Source organism: Vombatus ursinus, unplaced genomic scaffold (assembly GCF_900497805.2).
Source record: "Vombatus ursinus unplaced genomic scaffold, bare-nosed wombat genome assembly UNPS02004422.1, whole genome shotgun sequence".
Classification (NCBI taxonomy): Eukaryota; Metazoa; Chordata; class Mammalia; order Diprotodontia; family Vombatidae; genus Vombatus; species Vombatus ursinus.
Window position 1 is genome coordinate 774,101 of NW_020944200.1, and position 10,678 is coordinate 784,778.

Here is a 10,678-nt window from a genome sequence, read left to right on the forward strand (position 1 = left end):
GTGCCTCCTTTACCTTCTGTCTAAATATTTCCCTCAGAAGGGCGAAATGGAGTAAAGTTCATTGCGCTGATTTATAACAAACGTTTATGAGCACTTGTGCTGGGGGTGACAGCTGTGGTATAGAGACAAGGCAGTCCCCGCCTTTAAGGAACCCGACACCTCCTGGACGTCAGCCCACTCGTGACGTGGGGAGGAGGGGAAGTATGAAATATAACTCAGCATGTCCAAAACACAACCCATTATCATTTCCCATCAGCAGCCTCATGCCCAATGGACTGTCACCAAACAGCAACTACATACCTAGGGGAATAAATCAAATCTCCACCACGAAACCAGCCCATAACATAGCCCATTAAAGGGTACATGTTTTCCCCAATTGATCAAAGGATATGAACGGGCAGTTTTCAGATGAAAAAATTAAAGCTATCAATAGTCAAATAAAAAAACGCTCTAAATCACTATTGATTAGAGAAATGCAAAGTAAAACAACTCTGAGGTACCACATCACACCTATCAGATTGGATAACATGACAAAACAGGAAAGTGATAAATGCTGGATTAGATGTGGGAAAATTGGAACTCTAATGCATTGTTGGTGGAGCTGTGAACTGATTCAACCATTTTGGAGAGCAATTTGGAACTATGCCCATTGTGCATAACCTTTGATCCAGCAATCCCACTACTAGGTCTGTATCCCAAAGAGAATATTAAAAAAGGGAAAAGGACCCACATGTACAAAAATATTTATAACAGCTCTTTTTGTGGTGGCCAAAAATTGGAAATTGAGGGGATGCTCATCAATTGGGAAATGGCTGAACAAATTATGGTATATTAATGTAATGGAATTCTATTGTTCCATAAGAAATGGTGAGCAGGCAGACTTCTTCAGAAAAACCTGGACTTACATGAACTGATGCTGAGCTAAGTGAGCAGAACCAGGAGAACATTGTACACAGTAACAGCAACATTGTGGATTGACGACTTTGTTAGACTTAACTTTTCTGAGCAGCGTAATGATCTAAGACAATTCCAAAAACACTCATGATGAAAAATGCTGTCCACATCCAGAGAAAGAACTATGGAGTCTGAATTCAAATGGAAGCATACTTTTTTTTGTTTTTGCTTTCTTATAGTTTTTCCCCTTTTGTTTTGATTCTTCTTTCACAACTTGACTAATGTGGCAAAATGTTTAATATGATTGTACATGTCTGGGGAGAAGGGAGCGAGGGGAAGGAGGGAAAATTTCAAACTCAAAATTTTATAAAAGTGATTGTTGAAAACTAAAAATAAATTTTTTAAAAAAGAAAAAGTCTAGGTGTTGAATGGACTAAGCAGACTGAGTAAATTAGTGAATAATCATTGATCAAATACTGTTTGCAAAAGCATTGTTAATGCTATGATTACAAAGAGGAGACAGCCCTTACTCTCAAGAAGCTCCTATCTTAATGGAGGAGACAACACATATAGGAAGGTTACAGGGCCGAGTGCTGTTTAGGATGTAGCATTAAGGCAGATGGTAATTTGGGCTCTTTTGTGTAGTTTCACTGAAAAAACCATATTCCTTTTTGATATTAAACATCTGAACGTTTTCTGTTTCTTCAGTAGCTGTGACTGCTAAAGAGATGTGGGATGTAGCACTTACAGAGGCTGTTAAGTTGCCCAGTCACATCTCCATAGGGTTTACTCCCTTATGTAATGGCTGGGGAGCCTAGGCTGGAAAACTGAAAAACAGCACTGAAATTTTAAGTTGCTGTTCCATGTATGTGCCCTGTCCACACAGACACCTTACACTGCCCTGTGCCCCTCCCAGCATATATCCTGGTTACAAAATGTTCCCTATGTATTCTCTCCAAACCAAAGACATGGTTGTGACCCACTCCAGTACATTCCCCAATTATGTCCAATCCTCATGTTATATATATTTACAGAAGACTATGTTTCAGGTTTATAGGGAAGAGAGAAAGGGAAGGAAGGAATATTCTATAGTTACTATATTTCACTAACTGCCTTTGCTTTGAACTGTTTCCTGTCTGAACAGTAAAAGTAAACACAGTGAGAGGTGGTGAGTTAGGCTTTTAGATAAAGAACCACTGGGTACCTAAAATTTTCAGTACTTTAAGGAAGAACAAGTAATAAAATAGAATGGAAGGAAGTACTCCAACTGATTGTCTTCTCTATAGTACTTTCTATAGTAGCTGTTACACATATTTTATCTCAAGCCCCAATGCCACTCTCTTCCCCTAAACAGGTGATACGTTCCTTATACGAACTGAGATAGGCCATCATAAGCATCATGATGAGTTCCTTCATAATACATCCTCCATACGCCAGAATTTCTTCATACCTTCATCATTCTTCAACTGCTGAGGGATCATCCATTTGGAGATATCCTGAAGCTCCCTAATCTCCCCTGAAAACCTTACTTATTTCATTGTAGTTTCAGAAAATAAAACGCCCCCTCCTTTGCCAAAGCTAACCCCTTCATTTATGCCTTTCTTCCCATTCCTCCTCTCTTTTTTAGGACCATGGCTCTATCACTTATTCCCTTTATCTTCAAATTCTTCTTATTGACTGAATGATGTAACGAAAATGTTTGTTTCCATAAAATTGAAACAACGGCTAGAAAAATAAGTAAAACAGGATAAAGCTGTTCTTGTTTTGCAATTGAGAGATATAATGAAAATGTGTGTATCCATAAATTTGGAGCAAACTAGAAAAGTAAAACAGGATACAGGTGATCTTATTTTACTGTTAGAAGTTAGCAAGTACGACAAAGGTTGATCTTTGCTTAGAGTGCACATGCTTAATAGGCTTATGAATATTAACTTCACTTCCAGGAGGTGCTAAGAAGCCATTTTCTGAACATAAGATGTATGAAGAAGGTAGGAGAATATATCAAGGGGTAGATGTATAATATGCATACTGGAAAGTTGCACACTTCGGAGTACTTAGCCAATAAGGAAACAGAGGAGGGACTTTGTGGCCTAGGATTAGAGATAATTTGCTACAATGTGTCCTAGTACATAGGACACCCGAGGTTGCAACTGCATAATAAACTGGGCTTTTAACTTTGTCAAATCCAATGGTCCCAACTTTATTAGTCTCCACCTTTGACCTTTATTCAACATTTGACATTAAAGAGTACCTTTCCTCCTTGTTACTATCTCCTTTCACTTGCATGAAATGTATCTTGGTTCTACAATCTAACATTTTGTCTCTTAGGATGTTCAATAATTCATCTTTTCCTGTCCCTAAATGGTGGGAGGAGACATCCAAGATGTCCATAACCCTTTTCTCTTTACTTTATTGATCCCATTCACTACCATGATCATTACCACCTCTATGCAGACAATGTTAAAAATCTATCTTCAGTCTAGATCTCTCTTTTTGAGTTCTGGACCACATATTGTGTATTGGGTACAGACAAAGACAAGAATAGGACTGGATGGTTAGAACACACGCGCGCGCACACACACACATACACACACAAAAACACAATAATCTTGCTTCCTTGATCTTTTCCACTTGGATTTTCTTGTCAACATTTAAACTCAGTATGACCAAACTGAATTCTTCTTTTCTCCAAAACTTGCCCCTCCATCCTCTCTAAGGTCGTGGCACTATCATTACCCAGGTTGTAAACGTCTTAAGTCATCTTTCGTTCTCTCTTAGTGATTCCTAATCAGTTATCAAGACCTAGTGAGTCTACCTCAGCAGAATCTGTTGTAGCTGTCCCCTACTCCACGCTCACATTGCCATCACCCTAGTTTGGGTCGTCTTTACCTCTCAGGGTAATAGCCCTAGTATCCATCAATTAATAGCAACAGCAGCTAGCATGTACTTAGTGTGTACTGTGTGCCAGGCACTCTGTTAAGCACTTCACAAATACTTCCTCATGTGATCCTTACAATGATCTCAGGAACTGAGTGACATTATTACCCACATTTTACAGATGAGGAAACTGAGGCAAAAAAGTTAATGTGACTTGCCCAGCTAGCAAGTGTCTGAAGGCAGATTTCAATTCAGGCTCAGCCTTCTATCTAATGTACCACCTCTTGATGTTAAAATAACTTTTTAAATATACAACTGGGATCATTTCCCTCTTCTGAACAAAAATATTCAAGAATTTCACATTGCCTAGAGGATAAAAAAACAAATCTTTTAGTGTGGGTATTTAAATATCTGACTCCAAACCACTTCTCCAACTGTCTTGGACAGTATTCCCTTTCATGAAGTGTATGTTCTAAAACAGGTAACTAATTACACCTAGATTTGCCCTTCCTGGCTGCTTCCATTTGAACAGACTGATTATGCCTAGAATATTCCCATGTTACCTCTCCTCCCAATGAATTCCTTTTCTTCCTTCAACATAGAGTAAAAAAGTTAAAAGATAAAGAATATTTAGTAATTAAAAACATATAAAGCAGTGTCTAATGAACGTGCATATTTCATTATGTATATGTTGTATTATGTGATTGAGAAAATGTCTATGTAGAATAAATTTAATGTAAGTGCTATCTCAGACAAAAGTTATAGGTTTACTCTAAATGAGGTCACAGAATGAGGTAATTTGCTTTCTGAAGCATTAAACAAAAGCTCCATGAATTCCAAAATATGCTACTGGAATATAAAGAAAATTGCATATTTCAGGGAAATTGTATTTTGAATTGACACCTTTCTGCTCTTCTACAAAAATGTATTTTAAAAGTTGTCATAAATGATTTATTTTACAATGTAGAAAAATAAGACATTTAGAAATTGGTATGTATCTCACTGATTATAAGGGTCCAACAGTAAAAAGATTACTATTGGGAAGGAACAATAAAATGTAAACTTTAAACTTATTGCCTATCAAATTTTTGTGATTCTGTGTTTTAGTATACAGCTTGAGAGACCTATCATTCATCTTCTCCTGTTAGGTGGGAGATTAGGGGGAGAAATATCTCCTATATTTGTTTTTATTCATGAAAAAATAAAGTCAGTACTCCCAAATTCACAATAACAGTCTGTAACACAGCATGCTTCATTTATCAGAGACATTTAATTAGGACTAAAAACAACAATAATTGAGGGCAAGAGGTAGTTTCATTTGATATATTTGTAGAAAATAAAGACAAAACATGGACATGTTTTGCATGACTGAACACGTATAACCTATATCAAAGTGCCTGCCTTCTCAATTTGAGGGGAGGGGAAGGGGAGGGAAGTAGAGAATTTGTAACTCAAAATTTTGTTTAAAATAAATGTTAAAGGGGCAGCTAGGTGGGTGGATAAACCTCCAGCCTTGGAGTCAGGAGGACCTGAGTTCAAATCTGAACTCAGACACCTGCTAGCTGTGTGACCCCTGGGCAAGTCACTTAACCCCATTGCCTAGCCAAAAAAAATGTTAAAATTGTTTTTATGTGTAATTGAGGAAAAATAAAGTTTTAAAATTTAAAAAAGCATTAACATAAAAAGAATATCAAGTACAGGTATCTAGTATTTGAAGTATTCAATATTTTCATGTTACATTTCCTCAGTTTAAAAGGTCTTTGCCAATGCAAATTAAACAGTATAACTGCTTCAACACTTCTTTTCAACAAGTATTTAAAGTTAATTCTTAATTTTTGGCAGTATCATAAAGCTTTTCTAACTTGGTAGAATTATATTTCTTTAGCTTGAAACAAGGTAAATGGTATGGAACATGAAGCACAAAAACCATGAGAGAAAAGAGTCAGATAAACAGAACCATTTAAGAATCACTTAAAATGACTGAATCAGCAGCAGTGGCAGCAGCTGCGCTGCTCCTGGAGCTATTAGTTCACAGACTCAATGTTTGAAAGTCACCTATTTAGACTTCTGGGATCGAAGATGGCAGAATAAGCAGTAAGTCTCTCTCACCTTCCCTTACTGACCTTAAAAAACCCAGAGAATATTGCCCCAGGACTAGATACACAGTCTTTTAGCTTATGAGGCTAGAGGGATTAATGGGAAAGAGCCGCTTTGCTGTGGCCGAAGGGAACCAGTACAGGAAGGGAGGCATCCCAGCAAGCCAGTGGCAAACCCCACCTCAGCAAACCAGTAACAAAAAACCTAACCCTTTGCACAAGAAGCCTTGGACAGTGCCCCCTGTGCCCCAGAAGCAGAGATCAACTTTAAAAGTCAGAAAAAAGTATCTTAGTGACAGGGAAGATCAAAACACAAATTAAAGAGAGGATAACATTGTCAATATACTCACATCTGAAACCTCAGAGGGGAATATAAACTGGCCTCAAGCCCAAAAAAGCTTCTTGGAAGAGCTCAATAAGGATTTTAAAAGTCAAATAAGGGAGGCAGAAGAAAAATTAACAATTCGTTCATAAATTGTCCCATAAAACGGAAGTGGATAGCAGAATGGATTAAAAACCATAATACTACAATATGCTGTTTCCAAAAAACACATTTGAAACAGAGGGATACACACAGAGTAAAGGTAAAAGGCTGGAATAGAATATACTATGGTTCAGCTGAAGTAAAAAAAGCAGGGGTAGCAATCCTAATCTTAGACAAGGCAAAAATAGAGCTTATTAAAAGAGATAAGGAAACTACATCCTGCTAAAAGGCACCATAAACAATGAAGTAATACCATTACTAAACATATATGCACCAAGTTGTATAGCATCCACATTCTTAGAGAAGTTCAAGGAGTTACAGGAAGAAATAGACAGCAAAACTATACTAGTTGTGGACCTCAACCTCCCCCTCTGTGAACTAGATAAATCTAATAACAAAATAAACAAGAAAGAAGGTAAGGAGGTGAACAGAATTTTAGAAAACTTAGATATGGTACTCCTCTGGAGAAAACTGAATGAGGATAGAAAGGAGCATACTTTTTTCCCAGTGGTACATGGCACTTACACAAAAATTGACCCTGTACTAGGGCATAAAAACCTCACAATCCAATGCAGAAAGGCAAAAATATTATATGCGTTCTTTTCATATCATGATGCAATACAAATTACATATAATAAAGAGCCACAGAAAGATAGACTAAAAATTAATTGCAAACTAAATAATCTAATCCTAAAGAATGAGTGGGTCAAACAATAAATCATAGAAACAATCAATAACTTACACCATATACCAAAATAAAGTCAAAATGAGTAGACAATTTAGATATAAAGGCTGATACTAAAACCAAACTGGGAGTGCAAGGAATAGCTTACCTGTCAGATTTATGGAGAACAGAAGAATTTATGACCAAACAAGAGATGGAGAACATTATGAAATGCAAAATGGATCATTTTGATTACATTAAATTGAAAAGGTTTTGCACAAAGTCAATGCAACCAAGATTAGGAGGGAAGCAGAAAACTGGAAAGAATTTTTATGACCAGTGTCTCTGATAAGGATCTCATCTCTAAAATACATAGAGAACTAAGTCAAATTTATATACAAGTCATTCCCCAATTGATAAATGGCCAAAGGATATGAACAGGCAGTTTTCAGATGAAGAAATTAAAGCTATCTACAGTCATATGAAAAAATGCTCTAAATCACTATTGATTAGAGAAATGCAAATCAAAACAACTCTGAGATACCACATCACACCTATCAGATTGACTAACATGACAAAACAGGATAAATGTTGGAGAAGACCTGGGAAAATTGGAACAGGAGGAACAACAAGAATGAAGAAACAAAACAAAACAAGAAAAAAAAGAGCAAATAGTATGCTTCAATTTGCATTCAAACTCCTTATTTTTTTCTCTGGATGTGGATAGCATTTTCCATCATGAGACTTTTGAAGATGTCTTAGATCCTTACATTGCTGAGAAGAGCTAGGTCTATCAAAGTTAGTCATTGCACATTGTGGCTGTTACTGTGTACAACACTTCTAATGCATTGTTGGTGGAGTTGTGAACTAATCCAACCATTTTGGAGAGCAATTTGGAACTGTGCCCAAAAGGCTATAAAAATGTGCACACCCTTTGACCCAGCAATAGCACTTCTAGGGCTGTATTCCAACGAAAACAGGAGAAGGACCCACATGTACAAAAATATTTATAGCAACTTTATGTTTCTGTGGTGGCCAAGAATTGGAAACTGAGGGGATGCCCATCAATTGGGGAATGGCTGAACAAGTTGTGGTATATGAATGTAATGGAATACTATTGTGCTGTAAGAAATGATGAGCAAACAGACTTCAGAAAAACCTGGAAAGACTTGTATGGACCTATGCTGAATGAAGTGAGCAGAACCAGAATAGTAACAGCCACCTCGTGTGATGACTATCTTTGACAGACTTAGCTTTTCTCAGCAATACAAGGATCCAAGACATCTCCAAAAGTCTCATGATGGAAAAATGCTATCCACATCCAAAGAAAGAATATGGAGTTGAATGCAAATTGAAGCATACTATTTGCTCTTTTTTTTCTTCTTCTTCTGTTTTGTTTCTTCTTTCTTGTGGTTCCCCCTATTGATCCCATTTATTCTTTACAACATGACTAATATGCAAATATGTTTAATAGGAACGTATACGTAGAGCCTATATCAGATTGCACACTATATTGGGGAGGGAGGCACAGAAAATTTAAAACTTAAAAGTTTATGGAAGTGAAGGTTCAAAACTAAAAATAAATTAAAGTGAAAAAAAATCACTTCAAATAAAGAATGGTATATTCTTTTATTAGGATATCTATTCTTTAGCTAAAAACTCATTTAAAATTTTTAAGTGAATTTATTCTTTTCAGTCAACACTTAAAAAGGTAATTTAAAACTCTTAAGTATCTTTAAGATGATTTTAAAAGTGTGGCAAACACACCATAGTTCTGATTTTAAAAATGTGGCAAACACACCATTGTGAATATAGCTTTAGCCATATTATTGTTCAGTCATTTCAGTCGTGTCTAACTCTTCATGACCCCATTTGGAGTTTTCTTGGCAAAGATACTGGAGTGGTTTGCCATTGCTTTCTCCAGCTCCTTTTACAGATGAGGAAATTGAGGCAAATAGGATTCAATGACTTGCCCAGGATCATACTGCTAGTAAGTGTCTGAGGCCAGATTTGAACCCAGAAAGATAAGTCTTCCTGACTTCAGGCCCAGCACTTTATCCACTGTGCCAAAACCCAAATAATACATACACCTCTTAATTTTTCTAGAATTCTAAAATGATGCAATGACTTTTTCAATTGCCTGTAACAACTACCTCTTTCTCCATATCTTTATAAACAAAAACGCCTGGGGAAAACATTTTTAAATAACACAACAATACATTTGTGTAACAAAGTGAACTAATTTAAACTGCATTAGTAAAGTTTTTAAACCAAAGAGAAAAAACAAAACAGAAACACCAAATTGACAAATATAGCTTTATTGTGTATAAATAGGATGGTTCATGATCTTCAGGAGTATAAATTCAGCATAGGACAATAAATCAAACATTCGTAATTAAAATCCAAATACATTTACAAAACACCTTTTAAAATAACTTGTTAGTGGGAAGAACAAATTATGACAAATATTAAAACCTATTAATTCAGTATTTGCCAGTGGTATTTGATTTTATAATCAGTTTTTTCTTTATATTTTCTAAGGATTTCCAGAACTCAACAGATAAAGCATTGGTTCTCAGTTGCATGTAAAAAATTAAACTGAAATAAAACTGAAGGAACTAAAAGCTGAGAAAAGCAATCATATACGGCGTCAAACTATATAACTATAAAGAAAGTAAAATATAAAATCAATTTAAAAGCAACATGTTTTTGTACATTATAAATATACATACATAAACACACATATGAACCAAGTTGGGCTACTAAAATTTTCAAACTCTATAATTCAATCCATGACTGAATCATGTCTTACTAGATTTAGACTATTTCTCAGATTTCACCCGCTAGGCAAATGGTATTGAAATAGAAGGCTTTTTCCTTACTAATATGGCATACATGACATCTGTTTAAAAAAAAAAAAGCACAAAACATCCCCCTCAAGTTCTGCATAGTCAGGACTTGAGTTCCATGACAATTCAAGAGATTAAATGAAATGGTAGTTAAAATGTGATGCTATCGATTATAATATTAAAAGTAAATTACTATCATAATTTACTTATATTAATCCTACTTTAAAAATACTAATGTTTTTGTGTCAGATAATAGTATGTTTCTGCCTCACATAGACACCATTCAAGAGCCCTCATTATGCCCCCAAAAAGTGATTAAGGTGTAACTATAGCTACACATTTAATTAATTATAGAATTGATACATCCAACTAAAATACATAACTGAATCATGTCATATGTATGATCATCATATATACAATATCAAAAATATTCAAATTAAAGTATACAATATGCAAATTTTTAATCTGAAAAATGCTTATATTATTATATATTATATTATATATTATAATTATATTATTTTTCTGGTCTGTTTATGAAATACTCTTTGAAGAGTATATTTTTAATCTGAAAAATAATTATATAATACATTGTATTGTAATATATAATAATATAATTATAATGTATTATATAATGTTACATAATATATTATTATTATATTATTTTTGTGGTCTATTCATGAAATACTCTTTGAAGAGTATAGTATTCTACCAACATTTTTTTTTTGTTTTTTTTGGCTAGGCAATGGGGTTAAGTGACTTGCCCAGGGTCACACAGCTAGTAAGTGTTATATGTTTGAGGTCAGATTTGAACTCA